At 46.3% G+C, this 23,079-nt stretch overlaps 1 long non-coding RNA gene across 3 annotated transcripts; it reads left to right on the forward strand.

Annotated features, from left to right (window-relative positions):
- Positions 1-232: 232 nt before the first annotated feature.
- Positions 233-7,717, forward strand: LOC102019814. Of its 3 annotated transcripts, none has more exons than XR_001231101.1 (5): positions 233-304; positions 416-590; positions 6,213-6,265; positions 6,731-6,866; positions 7,499-7,717. It is a non-coding gene; the product is annotated as an uncharacterized LOC102019814 (long non-coding RNA). The 3 variants fall into 3 exon arrangements; XR_001231100.1 differs by adding an exon at positions 7,158-7,228 and having other exon boundaries at positions 265-590; XR_263958.2 differs by having other exon boundaries at positions 265-590.
- The last annotated feature ends 15,362 nt before the right edge of the window (positions 7,718-23,079 follow it).

Here is a 23,079-nt window from a genome sequence, read left to right on the forward strand (position 1 = left end):
CTGGACACAATTGGATTCAACATTAGGCTTGGAAGCTGTAGCTCAGAATTGAGGCTTAGCATCTTCTAGTTGTCGTGTTGGGTTGGGTAGCTGTCATCGCAGTCATCATCATCATCATCATCATCATCATCATCATCATCGTGGCCCGCTTCCTTGTGACAACAGCAGTGATGACATTAATGAGGACCGTAATGACCACACAATGGTGTTCTTGAGACGATGACTTTTAACTTAAGGGAGTAAGAACTCGGAGCCTCCCAGCTGGTCACTGAGCCCCAGAACAACACGGAGGGCAGAGGTGGAGGTACTGGTTTAAGTCCTGGAATCCACTGTCTGAAGGCTGCAGTGTGTGAGGGCAGCACAGGGAGAGAGAATTCACCCTGCCTCTGCCTTTTTGTTCTGTTCCTGCCCTCAGTGGCCCAGCTGATGCCTGCACACGTTGGTCAGGGCAGATTATCTTCAGTGGGTTGTCCACTAATGCTAATGTTGATTTCTTCTGGAAACGTCTGTACAGACACACCCAGAAATGCCGGGATCCCAGCTTTCCATCCCTCTAAGAGGTCAATTTCATCCTTCCCTACAAGAATCAGGTTGGTGGTTGTGGGTGGGGGAAGGGGCCAGGTGGAGAGGAAGGAAGATTGATGTGGACACAGGGTTTCTTTGGGGGTGCTGAAAATTTTCTAGAAAGTAGTTAGTGGGGACTGGTGTACAACAAAGTGCCACCAAATTGCTCCTTTAAGTGGTGACTTTTATCTTATGTGTATTTTACTGCCAGCTCTACAAAGCTCAGTGAACTTACATGAGTCTGGTTTATATCAGATGGTTTCTTTTTGCTTCCTTAGCTTGATGTAGCTTTGCTCTTCCCAGCCATGGGAAGTGGGCATAAAAGACATCATACCAAATACAGTTGCGGGGGGCCCAGGGCAAAATTAAAACACACAGTCTTCCATTAAATGAAAATTACAAGGCTTTCGAGCTGATGATGAAACATTAAGCAAGTGCCTGGGCCTTTTGAGTGTGGGGCCCATGCAAGCTATGGAGCCCTGACACTAGCCTTGCTCACAGAGCATCACAAAGTTCACCGAGGCTGTTGCATGCAGGACTGGACAAGCATGAGCTTCATCACAGAACCAAAGGAGCTGCTGGCCTGGCCTGCACAACCCTGACAGTGCACCAGGCCTAAAACAGAAGCAGGGGTCACCTTCTCCAGGTACCTGACCAGACAACCCAGGCAGTCCTCACTTCAGCTTTAACAGCAACGGGGATAAGAAAGAGGAGAGAGGGAAGAAAAGGCTCATCATTTGTTGACCAACTGCTACCATACCCGGGTAGAATAAGTGTTTATTCCCATTTAATACTCCAATAACCTGTAAGAAAGTCATTATTAGGGTCTGAGAAGCTAAGCAGACTGTCCAGCATCCAAGAGCTGCTTAGCAACAGAGCTGGGACCTGTGCACCCAACTGGTGCCTAATGCCTGCCCAGCTTTGAAGCCCCCAGAGCCTGTGATCTCACCAGGAAACAGGAACACCGACGTTATCAGATATCACATGCATGTGAGGCTATGTGACAAACAGCAATAAAGAGAAACAGTTCCGTGGAAGGGTTCCATCCTCCACATCCAGTCGTCTCCTAAGGGGACAGTAGACAGCTCAGCTCAGTGTGGCCTAAGCGAGTGCTGTTGTCCCGGTCAGCTGTCCGCGCCTTTCTCTTTCTCTTCTCCCGTCCCCGCCTGGTGAGTCCGGCATGTTCCCTCCCTCGTGTCTTGGGCACACCTCTCCCTTTGATGTGTTCAGGCGTGACTATGGGACGCTCTGAGTCCCATCCCTGGTCGCTCAGTGCTGGGCAGCTGGCACAGCTTCCTCAGTGTCCTCATCTCAGACCACATCAGTTTGCTTCTGCCACGGTATCCGTCTGAATAGCCATGCCACCACCAGTGTCCCCCAGGGTCCCCAGGTCAGGGGAAGGCTGAGCCTGGGCAAAGGCCTCTTCCCCCTGCTTCTCTCTGGTCCACAGAAGAGGGGTGTCCTGGTACTGCATGCTCCTGCAGGAGAAGGTAACAGTGCCAGCAGTGCTGGCCGGCTGCAGCCTCCTCCTTCCCATGGTGGTGCCCCCTGCTTCCCGGGCACCGCTTCCTCTATGGCTGCCCTCCATGGCCTCACCCCAGCTGCAGCCAGATACCCTCCCCTGTGCATCCAACTGGTGCTCAGCTTGCCTTGCGATGGACCAGGGCACCAATACCTGTAGGACAACTTTCAGAGAACCGATCTAATCCTACCTCTTTCTTGGCTTTGTTGTTGTTTGTTTCTCCCTATGTGGAATGTAAGCCATGGAAGTGCTTAAGGAAATGGAGTCCACAAACTTTGTGGAAAGAAGCAAACAGAGTCTAACTGTGAGTGTTAGTACAAGAGCCACGGTCACACACATTCTCTGAGTGACCCCAGGGCTGCGGTCCAGCCGTGCTGCTTCCGGAACTGCACTCTCGCTGTCTCCAGGATGGTTTGCTCAGAGCGAGGGTGGGAATTTCCCAAGCTGAGCCTATGGGAACAAAGGGTTGCCTGTTGGTCCTGACAGCAAGGGGGAAACCGCACTATTGGAGATCATCCATCGCCTGCCTTTCTTGCAGCCCTGATGCTTAGGCAGCTATGGTTTGTACCACAGACACTGGCTGAGAGTGCAGTCAACCCGGCCAGCAATCATGTGTGCACTGTTAGGTAGCACATGACACCATTTCTGTCCCCTAAGAGTATAACAGAGCTGACAAGCTCCCATTGCCTTGTGAGGTGGTAGCTATCAAAATGGCACAGTGCAAAATGGTCCTCATGCATGTGTGGTGATCTGGTGTGAACAAACCTGCAGATGCAGTTATGTGCCATAGACTCCCCATGATGATGAGGTTACCGTTGATCACTCATTGCAAATGCAGCGCTACTCATAAGAAAGTGTCCTTCAAAGCAGCCTGCGTGTTCCACCAGCAAAGCCCTGTGCATCTCTTGTTTACCCTGTCTCTTGACCATGTCTTCTTCCTTGGTGCTTTTCTTCCCCTCAAGATTTTATTATTTTATTTTATTTTAAAAATAATAGAATGAAAACATATTAACAAACACACATATATTTACAAAATAACACAAGAACAGCACAAGCAATACTGAAATTCAGAGAAGGTGATAAGAAATTAACAGTGGTTGTTGTATTACATACTGATTTCTTCAAAGTGGTTACTCAGGAAAACAAATGTAGGCATGTAAGATTGATCAAATAATTAATCAATAAAGCGATAGAAGTCAGTAGTACAACTATGTTAGCTGTCCTGTGTATACATACATACATAATTTCCCCTTCTTTCTTTTCTCTTTTCCCTCATCCTAGTTGCTCTCTACTTTTGAGCAGTTTCTTTCATTTCATAATGTCTACCATACCTCCTAATTTTATTCACTCTTTCAGGTTCTTACACTAGTGAGACAATACATTGTATACACATGTGGGTCTGATTTATTTCACTTATGAGTATGGTCTCTAGTTGTGACTATTTACCTATAAAAGCCTTGAGTTTACCTTTCTTTATAGCTAAGTAATATTCCATTATATAAATATACCACAACTTTTTTTTATCCAATCCTCAATGGATGGACATTTGGGTTGCTTCCATGATTTAGCTATTACAAATTGTGCTGCTATAAACATGGCTACACATATATTGCTGTAATATGATGTTTTCAGTTCTTCTGAGAAAATACCCAGAAGGGGAATAGCTGGATTGAATGGGACCTCTAGTCCTAGTTTGCTGAGGAGTCTCCAAACTGATTTCCACAGTGGTTTCACCATTCTGCATTCCCACCAGCAGTGGAGAAGAGTTCCTATTTCTCCACAGCCTCACCAGCATTTGTTATTGGTTGGTTTCTTAATGCTAGCCGTTCTTACTGGTGGGATGGAATCTCAGTGTTGTTTTAATTTGCATTTCTTGAATGACTAATGATACTGAACATTTTCTCATGTATTTATTTGCCATTTGTATTTCTTTGTCTGAGAAGTGTGTATTCATCTCAGATGCCATTTGTGGATTGTGTCTTTGAATTTTGGGGGGGCTGATTTTTTTAAATTCTTTATGTGTTCTAGATAGAAGTCCTTTGTCTGAGGGACAGCCAGCTAAATTTTTTTCTGAATTTGTGGGTTTTCTTTTTACTCTGCTGGTGATTTCTTTAATCTGATATGCTTGTGTTTATCCTAGCTCTGCTGTGTCAGGCTAGACCATGTACAGAGTCACACACCCCGTGTCTACATGTGTAGCGGGCTGCACCAAGTATGGTTCATGTAAGTGCACACTATGATGGTTGTTCAACAACAAAGTCACCCTACAAGTGTTTCTCAGAACGTGTCTCTGTCACGCAGAGACACATGAGTGTAAGTCTGTGTTTGATGCCTGGCCTCAGGCTAAGTTCTCAGCAGCACGCTTGCTGATTTGTAGTGAGGTCTCCCCATCTTCTGCACCCCCACCCACCAGGGAGCAAGGGAGCTGCCTGGGGCTGGGTTCTCTGAGGCTTTCTCCATGCTGCCCCTTGCCTGCAGGCCATGTGCCCCTCCCCAGCTTCTGGGCACTATCACAGCGCATCACCATGACCCTGGGAGTGCCACCTGCCAGTGCTGGGTTGTGTCCATCTTAAGGGCCCCAGGACTGATAAGACCACTATGGCTTAGGGGCCCAGGCAAAAGCAGGCAGCAGATTCATCAGGACTGTGCTTCCTCAACTCATGGCTGCCACGTTCCTAGAAGCACACCGCTCTGCATCTCATAGCTATGCAATTCCTTCCTTGTCTTCACCCAGGAAACCAGGAGAATAAATGAGTCACCGCTAGAGGCGAGGACGCATTACCTTTGCTAGCAGTGAAGCCGCCAGTGTACTAGCTAGTGTGCTCGTAGCAATCATTAATGAAGGGGGCTTAATAACTATACCGATAATGTGAACAGTAAAAATAACACTATACTGGGCACAAGTATGTTTCCTGAATACTTATGACGTTGGTGTGCAGGTGCGATGGACATTTATCGGAAGGATCTTCATGTGTTAAAGTGGAACTCGCAGCGCATTCTTAGCATACAGAGCTGCCTCCTGCTCTCGGGGAGGGGATGGCAGGGGCCATGGAGTGGTGAGGCAGTGTCGGTCCGTGTCTGTTGATGCCTGCCGAACTTGCTTTTTCCCATGTCAGGTCCTCAGAGGGGAAGGTGAGAAGGTGCCTCCAGGAGAGTTAAGACCAGGGCTTTGGGTTTGGTGCAACTACCTTGGCAGATGTGGACTATCGAAGACTAAGGCAAGACAGTGGCGGAAGAGAAGCCGTGGGCCAGAATTCAAAGGCTGCGGCCACAGGTCACTGGATCATCTTTCCACTGACGGCCCCCATCACGTTCCATGATGGTTCTGATGTAGTTTTCACTTACATGTCCTCCGAGCCCTGCTAGACCTTTGATACCAACCAGAGGAGCAGAGGAGGAACAGACATCCCACAGCCCAGACACTACACACCTGATGTGTATCGATTCAGGTCTCTTAACAGCTCTGTAACACGGGGAATGCCGTTATTCCCATTGTACAGATGAAGGAAATTGAGCAGCACCAGTAAATTACAGGGCTGGGCTTGTCCATTCCGCAGCCTTGGCCATTGACCAGCCCCCTCAAGGCTCCTGATGGTCTGCTCAGAATACAGGATAGCTTAGTCAACCAGCACAGCCCGACCTCCTGAATCAGATGGTGGGGAGCGGAACCCACACGTCAGCCGTCAGCTGGAGTTAACACGTAACACCCTGGCACACCCTCCTGGAGTGTTTCACTCGTGCTGGGTAAGTGGCTGCAAAGAGCTCAGAGCAGTTTGCTTCTCACAGTAAGTTTGTGCCTGCATCCATGGGTCCAGAAATAACACGATTCCATCCCAAGTGCAGCTTTGCAGACAGTCCTGTTACACTCAACAGATGTCTTCTGATTCTGCAATATTTCCAACTGCCAGAGCTGAAAAAGCAATAAATAATAATGCTCTCCCATTTACATAGCAATCGAGCACGCCGCATGGCAGAGTAACTTTGTTTCTTTCCATTCCAGTATTTGGTGATGCCTTCTGAATTCTTGGAACGTTTGTATATCATTCCCAGGACGCTCATGGGAAGCAAATATTTAGACTACATGGACATTATTCAGTTTTAGAACATGTTTTTTTTTTTTTTTCAGGAAAATAAATGTTACTTAAAGCAGATGGTGCTACTGTCTCCGACGCATAGCTAGTAAGCCTCCGTAATTTATTTTTACTCTCTTTGTATGGTACTATCTTTAAAGCTTCCCTTATGGCAACCGCAGATGTGAGTTAGGTACGGGCCATCTTTTCTCGCTTTTTCCCCCCACTGCAGCTCTGTACAGAAGTAAGCTAATCCAAAACAAATCCCAGTGTGTATGATCCTTTATTTAAAAAGAAATTCCACAGTTCTAAAGCCATTGCAACAAAACCCACAGAGCTGCCTTCGACTGTGTTGTGTCAAAAAGTGCATAAAGTTTTAAGGGGCTTCTGAAAAGCAGGTACTTTGTCACATCTGGACAAACTTTTTGTGGTTCCAAAATGTTTTGATATGACCTTGGTTGCGATTTATGAGGGTTCTACCATCTCCAGTTTTGTCAGCATTAACTTGAGGTAAGGAGTCCAAAGAATGCACAGGTTTTGTGGTATAAACTCCAGTCCATTTCACAATCTGCAGGCTTTATTCCATTTGTCAGAACGTGTGTTAGAGGGAAAACCACGGGGGTGGCATCATCACGAAGAGTTGGAGCTCAAGCACTGGAAACCCGCTAAGAACTCAGCTGCCTGAGTCAATATCGTGCGGTAAGAGCAAGGTAAGCAAGGTTCTGTACTTCACAGCTAAGAGTTGCATTTAATTTAATTTAACTTCCCTGATTATCGAAAAATGGTTACAGGAAGATTAAGCTGTAAAAGTAATGGCATTAGCAAATAGCAAAGGGATGTGGCAATCTGTCAGTCTGTAGGGCACTGGGCATTTCAACTCCACTCCCTTTGACTTTATATTAATAATAATGACTAATCATAGCCACTTTCTGAGCAGCGCTTATTTCAGAATTCTGAGTGCTGTGCTGATATTAACCTGTTCATTGGCTTTGCTTTGCAAGCCTGAAATTCAAGGTGAGAGAGCTGCTGAGGCCAGGCATGAGCACCGCTGAGGGAGGGAGGTGGCTCCCAGGTGAGTGTCACACCACCAGCTCTGAGGAGACACTGCCTGGTGGGTGCTGGATGCTGCCCCAAGGGGAGCTGGAGCTCTGAGTGGGGTTCTCACAGTAAGGGAGAGGTCAGAGGCTTTGGCTTTCAGCCCTACTCCGTTCCCACCTACATCGCTGCTGGCTCCTCCAGGGTGGGGTGAAGGATGGTGGGAAATGAGGGTGACCAGAGTGAGGGGGAGCTCAGGACAGTGTGTAGTAGGGCTTGCACGCTAATACCCACTTCCTACTTGCAGCAGGAATAGCCAAGTACCGCCTATGCTTACTCGACATCTTGAAGATGAAATGAGGAGCAGCAGAGATTCCCTGAGCCGACTTCACCCACTCTCCCAGAGGCATTTGGTAGCATGGTGGAGCCAGGAATAGGTGGTCAGAGTCCTGACCTCAATTTTCGCATCAGAGTTGGTTAAAGAAGAAAAATATGATGAAATTCTCTGTGGGAAGGGAGGGTTTATAAAGAGTTCTGTTGATCCAAAGAGGGTGGACACTTCCTGGATCCACCCATCCATCCACCCATCCAACCATCCACTCACCCACCCACCCATCCACTCATCCACTCACCTGTACACCCACCCACCCATCCACCCACCTGTCCATTCACCTATCCACCCATCTACCAATCCACCCACCCATCCACCCACCCGTCCATTCACCTATCCACATTTCTACCCAGGCACCCATCCATCCATCCGTCTGTGGATCCATTACTTTGTTCATGCAAAAAATTTAATTGAGCATCAACTGTGTGCCCAACCTTGTTCCTGACACTGCGATCAGGAGGGAAGAGAACAGGTCCCTCACCTTGCTTACCTTCCAGAAGAGAGATGGTGACTAGGAACATGGATAGATTGTGGACTGCTGGACTCTGGCCCCTCAGAATGTTCTTCCTGCTGCAGGGAGCATGACATACCAGAGCTGGAGGCTGTGCCTTGCATTCCACCCCTGTATTCACACCAGGTCAAGAGCCAAGGCAGCAGAGATCTGAGGCAGCCCGTTGCTGGACACCCCAGCAGCTCTGTTGAAACTGTCCTGGTCCTCCAGGCAGAGCAGGTCAGGGGAAGCAGATGCCCACAGAGCCCTGGGGGTTCTGTGGTCTCTGTCAGCACTGGTGTTGGAGAGTGTTGAAGACAGGCTCCAGAGCTTAGGCTGCTTTACTTTATGTGTCAACTTGACTGGGCCACAGGGTGCCCAGATCCCTGGGTAAGTGAGGCTTCAGGTGTGTTTATGACAGTGTTCGGATGCGATTAACATTTGAACTGGTGGAGTGGAGCAGAGGGTTCTCTCCAATGTGGGTGGACATGACCCATTCAATGATGGCCCACTGAGAATCAAAAGCTTAGCAAGAGCAAATTTTCTGAGTGTCTTCATGCTTGGACATTAGTCCTCACCTGCCTTCAAATTTGGACTTAGCCTGGAACTTACACCATTGCCTCTGCTGGGTCTTTGGTGTGTTGGCTGTAAATCTTGGACTTCTCAAGTTCCGTAGTTACACGAGCCCATTGCTTACTGTAATGTGTGTGGGATACAGTTTCTCTGGAGAGTCCAGGCTAACACACAGCTCTGCTCCTCTTCTGTGGATTTTAGTGAGTTACTAAAGTTCCACAAAATTCTGCTGTCCACTTCCCTGAGTTTGAATATTCTGCATAGAAGTAGAATCATGCAATAGTCATCCTTCTGTAACTTGCTCCTTTCACTGCCATGATGTTCTGCAGTTTCATGCATGTGTCGGCTGGGGGAGATTCACTGCTGGGTCAGGAAGTAGCGGACCATCTGCTGGTGGAGCTGAGACTCCTGTGCAAGATTGTAGCTGGTGTCTGTGGCAGTCACTTCCATTCTCCACGGGGTTGTGTGGGTCAGAATTTCCTTCTTTTGAAAGGCTGAATACTGGGTACTCCATGGCTGGATGCCATGTTCTCTTTGTCCACTCATCTGTCAATGGGTGGTGGAGTGTTTCCACGTGCAGCTGCCGTGCAAAGAATAGTGGGGCACCCGGTGTGGGTGTGCAGGTGGCCCTTCCAGACCCCGATTCTGTTCTCCTCCTACATTCTTTTGCGTAGAGTCGTTGGCTTTCACGGCAATTCCATTTTTATCTAATCTCTTGAAAACTGCCGCACTGTTTTCCACAGCTGCTGCCCCACTTTACATTCCCACCAGCAGTGTAAAGGGCTTTCAATTCCCCGGCATCCTCCGCAGCATTGTTATCCTTATAACAAGCACCCTAACACTGTGGTTTTATAGTAATCCTAAATGAATAATGAATTTCCAGAAATAAAAAAATACTCTTTAAATATGAGAAGAAAAGAGAAGTGCACAAATCTGGAGTGTATCATTGGATGAATTCCCAACATGCATAAAACTATGTCATGCAGCTCTGTTTCCATCCAAAATTTCCCTCCTGCATCTTGCAATTGATCCACCCCTTCCCTGCCATTTTCCCTGTATTTTTTTTTTTACTACAATTTTGCCTGTTCTAGAATAGACAAATGGAAAGATATAACATTTGCTGTTTGGTATAGCATTTTTTCCTTTTAGCTTGCCTTTTTTTTTTTTTTTAGATTCATCCATGTTACAGCATGTATTCACATGCATTCATGTGTTACTTTGGTATGGTTTTCCAGTGTAGAAATATACTAGTATCTGTTGAGCTGTTTTCCCAGTGGTGGACATCTGGGATGTTTCTGGTTTTCTCTTATAAGAATAAGGTGCTACCCACACTCATGCAGTCTTTCTGTGGATGTGTGCTCCCATCTGTCCAGTAAATAAGCTCAGGAGTGTTCATTACCGTTTATGAGGAAGTACCAGGCTGCTTTGTTGCACAGTTGCATCGACCTGAACTCCAGCCACCAGCATGTGAGAGTTCCAGTTGCTCCTCATCCTTCAACATGTCACGGGCTCAGACTGTGCTGCTATGATCTTGTTTGATACTGACATGAGAACTAATGATGCTGAAGCTGTGTGTTTAATGATCATTCATAGACCTTCATTTGTGATGTTTTATTCCAAGGGTTTTTCTCTTCTTAACTGGGTTGGAGTTTTTGTCCTCTTATTTCACTGTTGAATTCCCACTGTTCTTATAGGAGTTCTTCATATTGTCTATAATGCCCTTACCTACTCTGATCTAATACTTACTTTATTAATTGAGTCATTTTCTTAGCTGAAATTTCCAATACTGGTGAATTTTAATTTATCTTTTTCGCTTTTATGATTGTTTCTTTCTATATCCTACCCAGGAAAATGTTGCCTACCTCCAAATTACAAAATATTTATAGAGACTTTATGGTTTTAAGTTTTATATTGAGGCCTATTATCCACTTAATATTAAATTTTGTGTAAGGTGCATGACATAGAGATCACGACTCATTTTTCATAGTATGAGCATCTGGTTGTTTCAGAACCATTTGTCAAAAAGGACATTGTGTCCCTCATTGAACTACCTTGGCACTTTCCGGTATTGCTAATGAGCCAGACGTGTCTGGGTCCTATTCACACCCCAGTAGAAGCTGAGTATCCCTTAGCCAAAATGCTTGAGATGAGAAGTGTTTCAGATAATGTGGTTTTTCCACATTTTGGATTATTTGTATATACAGAGTCCACCAAAAATGTGTACATCAGGGAAAGAAAAACTTGTATGAGTATTATAATACCGAATTTATTGAGACATCATGAGATTAATACAAGGTATCTTTGGCCTCTACAATTATAAGAGGGGCCCAAAGTAGTGGCTGTGAGCTTCAGACATTTATTAGTATGGAGAACTGCTGGAGTGTGTATACAATTTTTGGCAGATGCTACATTTATTTTGGGAATGGGACTCATGTCCAAACATAGCATTAATTTGTTGCACGTATGCTTTATACACGTAGACTGAAGGTAATCTCTGCAGTATTTTCATCATTCTGTGCACAAAGCAAAATTTCCTCTTGTTACATCGTACTGGCACTCAAAAAGTCTCAGATTTTGGAGTATTTCAGATTTCTGATTTTTGAAACAGGGGATTCAACCTGTGCCACACCCACCTGGAATCAGGTATGCTAAGTCTTCTGATTTCCTTTTTGGTTTTCAATATTGTTTTGACTATTCCGAGTCCTATTTTGACTCTCCTGGGCCCTAAAATCATATAGATTATAGGTTCAGTTTGTCAAAACTTACACAACAAGTGTAGATTGTGATTAAGCTGAATCTATAGATCAATTTTGAGAGAATTCATATGTTAACAACGTCACGACTCCTATCTCATGGATATCTCCTCTTTGACATTCTTCCTTGTACATCTTTTGTTAAATTCATTCTCAACTGCTTTGCAATTTCCAAAGCTATTTTAAATGGAGTTGACTTTTAAAATTAAAGTTACAAGTTTTCATTGCTGGCTTTGTAAAACTAGATCTGTGTGTGCTGAGTGCATCACTTGTGATGTGGCTCAACTTGCTTCTGGTAGGATTTCTTTTTAACAGTCGTGCCCCTGTGTAGGGAGAGAGCTGTTCTTTTCCTTCCTGGGTTTTATGTCTCTGTTTTTCTTGACTTGTCACAATGGCTGGCTAACTGCTGACCTGGAACATGCTGCCGAGAGGGCTCCACCTTGTTCTCATGTAGGAGCCGGGTGGCTCTGGTCATAACATTTGGCATGGAGTCGGTTATGGCTTTTGGCTCTTATGCATGCCTTTTATCAGACTGAGGAATCATCAGCTCCTGCTTTGATGAGATTTAACATTAACTGGTGCCCAATGCTGCCAAGTAGTTTTTTGTGAATTTATTTAAGAAATCATCTGATTTCATCTCAAATTGTATTAACAAGGTAAATTCCACTGATCAATTTTCCAATACTAAGCCAACTGTGTTTTCCTAGTATAAAGCAATGTGACACATTACCTTTCTCATAAATGGCTGATTTTGATTTGCAACTATATTCAAAAGGACAGTCTCCTTCCTGTCTTTCTTTCCTCCTGCCTTCCTTTTGAAATGTACTTTCAAGTTTTGCTATCTCGGTGATGCTGATCTCAGAAAACAAACCAGGAGTGAGTCCTTTCTTCAGGGTCCTGTGGACAGCTTTGTGGAGGGTTGGTGTTATCTCTACCTTGAACACGTGGTAGAACTTATCAGTGAAATCACCTGGGCCTGAAGCTTTATCTGTTAGAAGCTGATTGAAAACCAAATCAGTTTCTTTAATAGATACTGGGTAATTGGATTTTCTATTTCACTTGTATCAGTTATGACCAGTTGTAATTTTTAAGAAATGTGGTCATTTCATCATATTTAATTTATCAGCAAAAGTTTGTTCTTAATATCCTCTTGCTATTCTTGCAATGTCGATAGGTTCTTCATTAAATATGCTCTTTTATAATATCATTAATTTGTGTTACTTTTCTTTCCTCTGATTGGCAAACTACAGGTGTATCATTATTGGTCTTCAAAAATCAAACACTAGTTTTCATTATTGTTTTCTCTCCTTTTTTGGATTTTGATTTTATATTTATTCTTTCTATCAACTTTTCTTTTTCAGTGTTTTTGGTGTGAATCTTAGACCACTGATTTTGGACCTTGTTTCTCTAACATAAATCCTTAAAGCTGTGTATCTCTTTGTGTTACTGCCCTATTATCATCCTACAAACTTAGACATGGTACATTTTCCTCGTCACTCAGCTCCTTTCTCCCTGAGGTGGGCAGCAGGTTAATTCTCTGTCCAGCCCCTTAGTCTCGGCTGGCCATGTGAAGTTTACCCACTGCACACATATACAAAGCTCTGGCCCTCCAGGCATTTGGGCAGCTTCTAAATGTCTGCTCCCTCTTTGTGACTCTCTTCTTTCTAGCATCCCCCACCCCTATCTTTCCACCCAATGATTTTGTTACCCATTCTTCTTACCTTTGAAGCCTGTTAGATGTTGGTCTCCTTGTGAGTTTTATCTCTCTGTATCGCTTATGAGTTCTGACCTCGGGCAAAAGGAAACACAGTCAGTGCCTTCCCCGCTTTCAAGTCCTGATTCCCTCCCACATTCTGCCTGTGCAGCCAGACTCCAGCACCATCTGAAGTTCAGAATCACTATCTGTGGAAGCATCTGTCTGGTAGGAGGAGCTCTGCCAATACACAGTGAATTTATGCTTAATGATTTTGAAAAGAGCAAGGTTGGTAAAACGGGGAAGTCTGAGTGTGGAAAGTTAGAGTGAATGCTTAATAAGGTGTATAGAGTATGCTTAAGAAAACAGAGAGGATCCTATAGTTGACACACATCAATTGTCTCACCTAGAATTTAAATTTGGCTACTTGTAACAAGGACACAAAATAACAGTGACTACAGCAACAGAAAGTTCACTTCTCTCTTGGGCTAGTCAGGTTTCCATCATGGTGACAAATACCTGTGATAATCGACTTGCAAGAAAAAAGGTTTATTTTGGCTTATGGTTTCAGAGGTTCCAGTTCATGGTCACTTGGCTCCACTGTCTTGGGCCTTCAGTGGCATAGTGCATCATGGCAGGAACACATGGTAGATGAGGTCTGCTCATTTCATGGCCTGTGGGAAGTAAAGAAGAAAGGAAGGGGTTGAGATCCCAGTATCCCCTTCAAGGGCATACCCCCAATGACTTAACTTCCTCCCACTAAGCTCTACCTCCTAAAGGTATCACTTCCTCCCAGTAACCCATGGGCTAGGGACCAAGCCATCAGCACATGGGCCTTCTGGGGGCCATTTAAGGTTCAAACCATGACATCCCTCATGCAAATTCCCAAGCAAAAATAATGAGATTCTTCTTCAGCACCATCCAGTGGCTGAGGTCTCCTGTATCAGTGCCCCTTCCTGCCTTCAAGCTTGTCCTACTTTTTAAGGGAAGAACACACTCATATTGCACCCCTACCTCTCCCGCTCATATTGCACTGTGAGTATGTGGGTTAAGTAGTCACATGGAGCTGCAAGGGAGGCCTAGAGCTGTGTCCTGCCCTCTTCTTTGCCAGTGGAGAAATCTGCAGTGGAAGAGGTGGAGAACAGATATTGGGGAGCAAGTTGCATACTGATAGCAGAAAACCAGTATAACAAATATAGTAGGAATCTCTGTTCTGTTTCTTTACTACTTTTAGAGTTCTAGAAGTTGCTCTAGTTTGCAATGTGTATCCTTTATTTGCACTGTCTACTTGGATAATGGGCCCCTCACTTTTCAAGAATGTAAGAACTTTACAAAGACTGGCCAGTCTTCATGCCAGTCTTTGCCAGGAGTCTTCACTTCTATGTGTGTTGAAACTGTCCTTCATAGTGGTAGTATGTTCCCTTTAAGCACTCATATTTTTAGTACAATAAGTGGAAAGAATGGGCCCTATTTTAAAGAAATACTTAGCCACGTATTTACCATTATCTGTGTTCTGTGTTTCTTCCTGTGGTAGCTTACATCCACTACCATTTCCCTTTAGTGCAATCCCTTAGTATTTCAGAGGGCACATTCTCCTAACCTCTATTTCATTCTCACATTTGAGAGATACCTTCATTCCGCACAGGACTCTGCCTTGACCGTGTCTTCAGTGCCACACACTTGTAATTCCACCGTTCCGTGGCCTTCATTCTTCTCAAGAGAAGTCAACCATCACTTGTATTCTTGTCCCTTGTATTTAATTTGCTTTTAGAATTCAGGTGTTAAAAATTTCTTTTCTTTGGTTTGGCGTTCAGCAGTTTGACCATGATGGCCCTGAGCGTGCTTGGCTTCGTGTTGATACTATTTTGCGTTTGCTGTGATTCTTGGATTTGTCCGTTAATATTGTTCAAGAAATTTGTGAAAGAAAAACCCTGATCATTCTGTCTTCTAGTATTTTCTCTCTCTTTCTGCCCCCTCTTCTCCTCCTTCTCTTTCTCTCTTTCTCCATCCCCCCATCCCTCTCTCCCTTTCTCTCTGCCCAACCCTGGAAGTTAGATCACTTTAAAGGGTCCCACAGGTCACTGAGGTCTGATCATATTTTTAAAATCCATCTTTCTGTTCTTTACAGTAGATAAATTATGCTTCTTTTAAAGTTCCCTGGGCCTTTTTTTTTTTCCATATTCAATCTCCCGTGAAGCTCAGCCAGTAATTTTTTTTTGTAATAATCATACATCACAATTTTAAGCTCCAGAATTCCATTTTAAAAATTATTTTCATTTCTTGGATGATATTCCAAATCCATTTACTCATTTTTTATTTTAAAGAGGAAAAAACAATAAAATAACAGCAACAAAGACAAAAACAAAACAACACAAAACCAATAAAATGAGACAGAATTTCAAAACAAGATAGGAAATTAACAATGGTTGTTGTATTACATATTGTTATTTACAACAAAGTTGCTCAGGTTACGGGATGTAAGAATACAAGATTGATCAAACAATTCAAGATAATAAAAAATAATAAAAAATTAGAAGCAATACAGAGCTTCACTAAACAAGATGGTAGGAATTCAACATTGGTTGTATATTCCCCTTCTAGATATTTTTCCAGAAAAACTGAAAACAATATGTTTATAGCAGCGATTTGTCATAGCTAAATCTTGGAAACAACCCAAATGCCCATCAGCTGAGGAATGGATAAAAAAGATGTGGTATTTTTATACAATGGAGTATTATTCAGCTATAAAAAATTTTAAACTTGAGGCTTTTATAGGTAAATGGATGCAACTAGAGACCATACTCATAAGTGAAGTAAATCAGACCCACATGTGTAAACACTGTATTGTCTCTCTAGTGTAAGAACCTGAAAGAGTGACCCATTTACTCTTTCAGATCTTGTTTTTAATGGCCTCTCAGCACATTTATCACAGCTACTTTAAACTGTCTCCTAGTACAGTCACCCACAGCACGCTGCAAGCACTTACACTGAGTATTCTCCTTCCACCATCAATAAATGGTCTGGTTTCACACATAGCTAGGAGTTGTTTTAGTGCTGTGCCCTAGATGATACAGTGTAAAGAATCTGTGCTGCGCTGTCTTCCTCTGAAGAGTGTTGAGCCTTGCTCTGAGTTGGGGACTTTGTGGGCTTTGCTCCTCAATGTCTGGCTCTAGCTTTTGCCGGGGACCTGGTTTCCAGGGTGGCTCTGACTCTACGTCATGGTTCTCACTCTCACAGTGCATCTCTTGCAGTCTTCCCCAGAAGCCCAGAGGTTTAGTGAGACCTCTTTCAAGTGCTGTGAGGGTTCTAATTTTGTTCTTCTCTGAACCTTAGAGAAGCTGCTCTCTGCTTAGACGTGAGGAGCCTGCCCTGCGTGAGCTCAGCCTTGCCCTTGGCCACTCGCCCACAGGGAGCTCCACAGGGCCTCTGTGCCCTCATCATGCTCTGTCCTCCCCTACTTCCTCAGGAACGCCAGTGGCCTCAGAGGTACCACACTCCAGTCTCCACTCCCAGCTCAGCAGGATTACTAGGAAGAGGCCAGGGTAAAAGTCAGGTGCGCTGCATCGTTTTTCCTTTGCAGGAATGTCACAACTTTTCTATGTCCAGTGTGTTGCTTTGGGGCTTATTTTTGCAAGGGGGAACAATATAATATAGGACACATATTTCATATGATTATTTATAATAGTGACCCAAAGAATGATATACAAAAGAGTGCAGGAAATCTGTCTGCACACCAAGACCAAGGAATACAGCTAAGGGCCTGGATGCCACAAAAATGTTCTACATGAATCTAGCTGAAGATCTAGAGCTCATAACAGTGCCTCCCACCAATCCAACTGGAGGCCTAGAGCCCACAACAATGTCTCATGCAGGCCTGTTTCACGGACCTGCACTGGGAAGGTCCAAAGGTCAGTGGTGGAAGCTAGAAAGTCTGTGCCAGCGGGATGAAGGATCTGTGCTAGCAGGCTGAGGGATCTGCACTGGAGCCAGGAAGCGATGCTCAGAAGTACCAGAGCTCCCCTGAAAGGTATCACAGCCATCCTCAGCAACAGAGAGGTCATGAGCTCCTCCAATGATCAGGATGGCTGAATTCCCATCAAGGAAGCCAATGCAGCAAGCTTCTCTTGGAGACCAGCAGTGCACCATCTTCCTCTCTAGAGCCAGGAAGTGATGCTCAAAGTGAGGATCAGTGCTCCCTCAAAGTGAACCAAAGCCATTCTCAGTGCCAACTAGGTCCAGAGCTCCTCAGAGGATGAAAACATCCAAGTTCATCAGGAAAGCCAGCATGATGAGCTCCTCCAAGAGAACCAACAACTCCTTACAGCTTCCACCAGCTCCAACAGCTTCTCCCTGCTCCCAACAGCCTCCTTCTCCTTCTCCAGTTGTGTCTCTTATGCTGCTGGCATCAACCCCCAGGTGGGCCTCCCACACCTAGCACCATGCTTACTCAGTTCAGCTGGGGATTATAAATTGACCACCAGTGGTCAATCCACCACATCCAGTGCCTGAAAACATTTACTTATGTATCTTGTTCATATATGTGGCTATAGCAGCAGGGACAGCCAGGACTCCTTAGTGTTTCAGAAACAGATTTAGGACATCTTCCTCTCATGGAAACCATCCTTAAACAAGCACAGCTGGATGTTCTAGTTTTTAATCATCCAGTACTGAATATAGTCCAACCAGCCCTTGTCTGTGAAGTTGAAATCCAGTGTGTGAGATCATAACTATGTCTGAGTAGATCAAATCCATTCACCTTCTTGCCTCCCACCTCCCTATGACCTGTTTTGCCATTCCAAGACAGCCCCTCAAAACAGTCTCCTCAGATAATCTCCTCAGAGCAGAATCTCCTTAGAATAGTGTCCTCAGAACAGTCTCCTCAGAACAATCTCCTTGAAGCAGAGTCTTCTCAGAACTGTGTTTCCTCAGAACAGTGTCTCCCCAGAACAGTGTCTCCCCAGAACAGTGTCTCCCCAGAACAGTGTCTCCCCAGAACAGAGTCTCCTCAGAACAATCTCCTTGAAGCAGAGTACTCTCAGAACAGTGTCTTTGCAGAGCAGTCTCCTCAGATAATCTCCTCAGAGCTAAATCTCCTCAGAGCAGTGTCTCCTCAGAAGAAAAGAGCACAGCTGCTCCACACTCTGGCTGCCATTTTCCTTCCCCATCTTCACTGTCCCCCTTGAGGAGTAGATACTAAACTCATTCGCTCACTGTCCCTGCCTCGTGTCTTCAGTCCTAATTGTGGGATGATGCTGCCTTCCTTGATTACCCTGGACTGAAGCAATCAGTCTCCACCCTGACCTCTTGTCATTACTGTCTGAATAATTCACTTGGCAATTAATCATGTCTCCCCTTAGGTTATCACTTCCCTCACTGTCTACAAATGGCATTTGAATCTCTTATTATACCGCTTTTCACAAATTTGTCTTGCTTTCCATCTGCACGATGAGTTTCTTGATGGCAGGATCCATACCCAGCCTGACACAGATGTCACCTGAAAGGAACATATGTTCTGTGCCTTGGGATCTTGGTCATGTGTTTGCTGGTAGAATTTTAGCCGCTCTGAAACATGGGCAGTTGTATTCCCACAAGAGTCAAGTCAGGTGCCAATGCATGTGTTTTTTCAGGCCTGTCCATGTTTTTCCCCAAATTACTTGTCTTTCTGGACCAAGGAACAAGGTTAGTCTGGAGCCTTGTGTTCAGACGAAGGAATGAGTTTAACCCCACCACACTAGAGAGAACCACCCACTTCCTAGCTGGGCCCAGCCCCTTCCTGTCTTTTCTCCTTTGAGTTGTTGGGGTTGTGGCTCATATTCAAGGGTCAAAGCAGGCACTGAAGGGCAGGTTCTCTGCCTCCGCTTTGTCTACAACCCTCTAGGTGCCCCAGAAGGAGGTACCCTTGGTACTGGGTTCAAGAGGTGATACTGGCATGGATGAAGTTGGGGGAAGTAGGGAGTCTGTTTTCCAAATGGCCAGCACTGAGCTGGAGGCTTCCTGGGGGAAAGAGGCTGGGTGATATTAGCTGAAAGTGTCAGTAGCTAGTGGGAAAATATCCCTGTCAAATCCTGTGCCTTTGTTTTTCGGTGGGAGCTCCAGTATGGCTGTCTTAGACAGTTGATGTGGGTGTGTGCAAGTCTCCAAATGTCCCCCACATTCAGGGTCTGCTCAGCTGCTCAGGAAATATTTTCCTTGAGAGCTTGAAGTGGATATGCAAATGCAGAGGGTGCTACTACAATATCAGAAGTGGCCTGAGGCAGCCCTGTGCCACCCCTCCAGCCCCCAACTTCACCCAGAGCTGCGGGTGCACGGTCCTTTTGGTGGGAGATGAGTACACCCTTCAGCAGCATCCTCACAGCTTCCTCTCTCTCTGGGTCTCTGCATCTCACTCTGTATCCACAGGAACACCTTCAACTTCCAGCCCACTGGCTGCATAGTGGCTGCAAGAACATTTGTCCTCACTAAGTCTAGAAGAAGGCTGGAAGAAGCCAGGCTTGGGTTAGGTCGGCATCCAGCAAGGCCAGGACTCTGGGCTGATGTCTTTTGTTGAAATTAAACTTTCCCATATGGTTCCAAGATGGCGCCAGGACCTCGTGCAACTGTCATGAACAAGAGGGCTGAATGGAAGCTGCACAGGGGCCTTTCCCAGTAGCCCTCAAAGACTTCCCCTTATATCACAGGACACATGGATGAAGAGTCCATGACTGGGGTAGAGCAACCGTGCCATGCCCTCACACCTGGGAGGGGGTCTTCCCTGGTTTCCATAGGAATGTTCAATGCTAGACACATTGGGACCTTACTGGTGAGGACAGGTGGAGAATGACTGTTGATTAAGAATCCGCTGCTTTATCTCTTCCCTCTCCAACCCCAAGGGGCAGAGGACGGGCTGCACACACAGAGGACATCCTGCACGGGAGATGCGGGACATGGGAGACTGCATTTGGATGGAGGAGGCTTGAGTTCAAATGCTGGCCTTGTGTCTGGTTAACCGACAGATCTGGGCAGGTTACATTACCCACCCCAACATGTAGAGCTGAGCTCACAATGATTTGGGAGAGGAATCACTACCATTTGCTGAGTGCTTATGGGTGTGCTGAGAATTCTAAGACGCTTCGAAGAGTCCCAACCCTGCTGTCCATAACTTGCAGAACCCCTTCCCTGGGGTGGGTAGGATCTGTGAATTAGTGGACATCTCTTCAAAGGGACAGTAGATGGCAAAGGTGAACAGACTTAATTAAGGTTGACATTTCATAAAAAGGAGACTTGTCCTGGGTGGGCCTGGTCCAATCAGAGGAGCCCTTTAGCAGGCCTAGGCCTCCTTGGGGCAGCGGTTCTGAGCAGGAGAGACACCTATCTTTCCATCGATGGCTTTGACAAATGAAGCTGTTGTGGATGCCATAGTCTCGGAAATGGATCCCAGGAGCCACTTAAGTGAAAGTGGATCCCTCTGCACTTGACTCTTGGGTGGGAATGAACCCTATCCCTTTCTTGGCCTCAGCCTTGCAAAAGCCTGAGCAGAGAGCCCAGCCTCCCTGTGCCAGTGTGGGACCCACGGAAACCCTCAGATCATAAGTAGGGACAGTGTGCTAGTAGCCTAATCCCCAAGGCTGTATGTCCCTGTTACTTGGAGGTGGGGCCTTTGCTAGATGATTTAACTGGTTGCTCTCCCCTCAGGCATGGGCTAGTCTGCTTGTGGGTTAGGCTGTGGTATGAAAGCAAGCTTCCTGGCATGCCAACCTCTCCCTTTACGCTGCCAGCCCTGCGAGGACAAAGTGGGGCGTGGAGCCAAGCACGCAGCAGGTGTTAAGTCACTGCGGATGAATCTCCCTCGGGGAAGTGGACTGAGAAGTTTGTTTGAAACAAAACTTCTAAATTGCCTGAGGTTTCTCCTTAGCTCCCGTTGTGTTGAGCTACAGCGGCTGCCTGTAATTGGGTTTCCAGAGGGCCCTTCCCAGCACGGGTGTTAGTTTGTAGTTTCCCATCTGGGGTGGAAAGGAGAAAATTTCAGGTTGGACGAGCTTTTTTCCGCCCCAGGGTGTGTGAGATCCCCTATAATAAAGGCCACACGTTGTCTCCAGTCCCGAGATTCAGTCACGGGGATTGTTCCAGCGTAAGCCGGGAGATGCTTGAGGCCAGCAAGTGTGGGCAGCAGGCCCTTCTTTACCCTGCGTGTCCCAAGCAGGTGGCCTTTGGGGTGCACACAGGGTGATGTGCCCCATGCTCTCTTTTTGTCCCAGCAAGGAAGCCCACAGCTATTCGTCATGGAAGCCCTGATGTTCTCTGATGTGCGAGTGGGAACATAGTAAAGCTTTTCCTCCATAAACAAATAAACGTTCCCAGGCCGAGAAGCCTGGAACCAGACGAGCTGTGCCTCGTCACATCAGCCCAGGAAATGAGCTCCGCATGGCGGCAGTGCCGTCCCTCAGGGTGCCCAGCCATGGGGCCCAGAAGACCTCTGCTTCTTGCTGACTTGGAAACAGCTCACTCACTTTCCACTGGATATGGGCTTGGCCTGCAAGCTTGGAGCTTGCTCTGCTAGGGCCACCTCGGCATTTGTGGTTAGCTGGACCGGGCCAGGCGGGTAGTAGAGCCTTGCTGAGAACACCCCACTTCCCCAAGGTCTGCAACTGTTCAGGGAAGCTCCGGTCTTTTCTGAGGCTTCCTTGGGTGACGTCTGAAACGGTGCGGCCTTCAGGAATGAGGCAACGTCCTGCCTTAGCTGCGTCCTCTCTCCCAAGCTCCATGGCCAGAGAGTAGATGTTGAGTTTTGTGCAGGACCCTCCCCCTGCCCATCATTATTATTTCCAAGTTGGGCTCATTCTTTCTTAACATTTTTCCTACTTCCGTCATTTTTGTTTTGTACCTTTTGTGGTGTTTCATTGGAAGTTGCTGAAAGTAACTTGCTCGGCAATCGCTTTGTTATTACTGACACGTAGGGAAATGAGAGACAGCATTAGATGAATCTGTGGAGTAAGGAAATAAAGGTTAGCTGAAGATAATGCGCTCAAGTCCCCGCCACATCTGCCTGTGTGCGGCACCTCCCTGTAGGCCCTGCTCGGCAGCTGATGGAGTCCCGGTGATTTCACCCAGTTATACTTCCTGACTTAGCAGAGAGCTGAGGCCTCTGGGAGCTGTGACGTGCATGTGAGGGAGACTCTGAGACCCACACATAGAAGCAAGAAGTCCCCCCGGGAGTGGAAGGGAGTCTTCGCCTTTCTGAGCAGCGTGGGCACCCCGCTTCCGAAGGCTGCACGAAGGCTTGACTCTTGGAGCAGGAAGCCTATGCAGCAGCTAGTATGCAACAGGGCGCCACTCGATGCCAGGAAGGGCAGCTGTTTTCCTGAGGTCTTGAGGCCTCCGTGTGCACCTGCCCCAGGGCCCCAGACTGCCCCGAATGAGGTCTAAGTAGAAACCCTACTTGGTTTGCTTCTTTTCCCCTGCTGGCTTCTCTAGCTTGTGATTCTGCCCTCGCCACTCCCCACCTGCTGTGCTCCACTCAGTACCCCCAGGATGGACTCAACTTCAGCACCATCTGAGCTTCCCAGTCTGGGTTTGGCCACTGGGAAGAGTTTGCCAGTGTTGCAGGACCAGCAGGCCTGGGGTCGGGTCTGCTCCCACCCCTTACTCTTGCTTCCACACTGCAGTTCCAGAACCGGCAGTCACTCCCATGAGGTGACCCCTTTTCCAGAGTGCCAGTTTTCATGGGGCCCTGGCAACACAATCCAGGGGTGGCAAAAGCTTCTTGCTCCTGCTTTGAGGCCTTGCTGTCTCTTGCCAGTTCCTCTAATTTCATCTGTCTCCTGCTGTTTGTTTCCCGGCAGGACCTGATAGATGTGCTTTTCTTTCCCCCATGGTTGTGCACCTGCATCCAACAAGAATTTTGCATTGAAAGTGGCAGGAATACATTTCAGATGTCATAACCAGTGAAGGGAGTTTATTGGCCCACAAGAGGCATTTAGTATCAGGTACAGCTGCATCCAGGTGTCCTGGG

Source organism: Chinchilla lanigera, unplaced genomic scaffold (genome assembly GCF_000276665.1).
Source record: "Chinchilla lanigera isolate Chin_1 unplaced genomic scaffold, ChiLan1.0 scaffold00085, whole genome shotgun sequence".
Lineage (NCBI taxonomy): Eukaryota > Metazoa > Chordata > Mammalia > Rodentia > Chinchillidae > Chinchilla > Chinchilla lanigera.